At 35.7% G+C, this 2,656-nt stretch overlaps 1 pseudogene; it reads right to left on the reverse strand.

Moving 5' to 3' along the window:
• Positions 1-1,158: 1,158 nt before the first annotated feature.
• Positions 1,159-1,550, reverse strand: LOC102861013 (annotated as a pseudogene).
• Positions 1,551-2,656: the final 1,106 nt, after the last annotated feature.

The raw sequence follows: 2,656 nt of genomic DNA on the forward strand, positions 1-2,656 counted from the left end.
TTATCTAAAAATCTCCAACACTCCTTTCATACTTTTTTTATTTCTGAGTCTTTAACGTAAGAACTATTATAAGCAAGGATCATTTTTCGTTTCTTCTCTTCTAACAGAACAGTATGTTATTATTTCCTCCACATCCAGTGTGGTGATATATGCCCTGTCTTAACCTCTGCAGAGTAGAAAACATGACTTTATTTCCTATGTGTCTCCCAGAGACAACTTTTTCTCATTCCATTCAACTCTCTGAAGATGAAAAACTGACCCTTTGAGATTATAAAAATAATCCATAGATATGCTTATATTTCCTCTGAGGTCTGAATTATAAAGTGCCAGTGAAAGAGGCTGGGATATTTATTACTAATAAGCTTCTCAGGTTTGTTCACTCTATTATTATAAAAAAGATAGATCTGAGGTCCATTTTGCCCATCCAAAAAAAAAATTAGCAAAATTTGATCCTCAATCTTGTCTGATGACTAAGTAATACCAAAAAAGAATATTTTACCCAGAAAATGATGGTTAATTATGCTCACTTTTCAAACAATGATTCCCAGAAAAACAAGAGAAGTTTAAGGAAGGTGGGTTACAAAGTGTACATTTTTTACTTTGTAAATATATATGTGCTTTGTGAAGCATGAGCAGCAATGAAATAGCAAGTCCATTACAGCATTGCTTCTCAAACTTAGAGTAAATAATTTATTATCAACTTTATTAAAGTATAGGAACTATGAAGGGCAATGTGTAACATCGAGGTTAGCAATCTGAATCCACCAACCATCCTAAAATGGGCACTCTTCTCCCGATAGAATCCCAGCCTCACAAACCCAGAACTGACTTGAAACAGTGGGTTGAAAAAAAACAGGTTTGGGTTTTTTTTAGATTTTATGGTTTATTAATCCTGTGGTGGAAGAGAATCATCATAGATCAAGTCACTGGTGTTATGTACCATCAAGTCAGAACAACCCACAGCTAACCCTCTTGTGGGTTTTCGGAGTCAGTTAACCACACAGGAGGAGATTGGTCATCTTTATACCATGGAGTAGCTGGTAAATTCAAACCACATGCCATTGGGACTTCAGCACGGCTATTTTATACTAGGCTAATAATACTCCCTAAATAAAGTCACTGAAGATTGTTTATTCCTTCTGTTGTCCAATCCCCATCTCACTTTTTGCCAGCTCTGATGTTGGCCTTAATAGTCTGTCTGACTTTCTTCATCCTGTTCTTGCATTCCTTGTTTGTTTCCTTGACATCTTTTTCTTCTCATGCAAGTCATGGCAGGTAAGTCTGTGATTGGGTTCCTTTCTCTTCGCATAAACCAGAGAATCTTAGATCATGTCAAAGGCTATCATATTGCTACCACCAAAGTGGGTTGTGAATCCAACACAAAGATGAGATCTGGAATGGCCTTGTACATTTTTATTAGTTTTTCCTTGAATTTCTGTCTTAGGAACTGTTGCCTTCTCAGGGTGAAGAACATCAATCACCATTTGTTTCTGCTACAGTAGTCAGTTGGTCATGAACTTCCTGGCTTCAGTAGTCACTGTGTCATTCATGGTGACAGCTATCACTCATGCAGCCAGACAGGAAAAGCTTGATTGATTATTAAAATTCAGTTCTGAATCATAGATTTAGAGTGGGCCTGAGATTTAGCATTTCTAACAAACTCCCAGGTGATGTCAATGTTGCTGGTGCAGAAAACAGGTGGACATATTAGAAATTTTTGTTTGGATTATAGAGAATATTAAAATAAAAAATTATTACAAGTTATATATTCAATGTTACCAAATATCTTAAAATTATATTTAAAATAACATAATTGAATAAAATATCTTCTGTTTGAAAGACACAAACATATACATATGTATAAGTTATTGTTGAGTCAATTCCTATTCATGATAATCTCAGGAGTATCAAAGTAGAGTAGGGTTTTCAATAGCTAATTTTTCAAAAGTAGAATTGCAAAACTTTAATCTGAAGCACTTCTAACAGATGCTATTTCCAACTTTTCATTTATCAGCCCAGTTCGTTAATTATTTATATCACCCAGAAACTTAAGTAAATCATATTCTCTTGTGGTTAGGTGCTGTCAGGTCAACTCCAACTCGTATCTAACCACAGTCTAAATCTAGATTGAAAACTAGATCTACCCTGTGCTATTTTCACAAGCTCCACCATGCTCAAGACAATAGTTTCAGTCACTATGTGAATCCTTCTTACTGAGGGCCTTCCCATCTTTCATTGACTGTGGCTTTCCAAGCATAGTATCTTTTCCCAAGCACTGGCACCTTCTGACAGCATACCAAAATATCTGACACCAAGTTTCACCAACCTTGCCTCTGAGAAACACGTTGGTTGCACATTTTCCCAAACAGATTTGCTTTTTCTTTTGATAGTCCATGATATATTTATTTAGTACTCTTCACCAACACCACAATTCAAAGGTATCTGTTCTTAAGTGGCCTTCCTAATCTATTGTGTAGTTTTTAGATGGATAGGAATCAGTTGAAAATGCCATGGTTTGGGCTGGGTGCACCTTAGTATTTAAACTGACAAACCTTGCTTTTCAGCACTTTAAAGAGGTCCTTGACTGCAGATTTATCCAATGCTCAAAATATTTTTGTTTCTTAAGTGCTATTATATTGGGTGTTTATTGTGAAGC

This window comes from Elephantulus edwardii, unplaced genomic scaffold (assembly GCF_000299155.1).
Source record: "Elephantulus edwardii isolate Elephantulus edwardi_28Jun2011 unplaced genomic scaffold, EleEdw1.0 scaffold00277, whole genome shotgun sequence".
NCBI classification, from domain to species: Eukaryota; Metazoa; Chordata; class Mammalia; order Macroscelidea; family Macroscelididae; genus Elephantulus; species Elephantulus edwardii.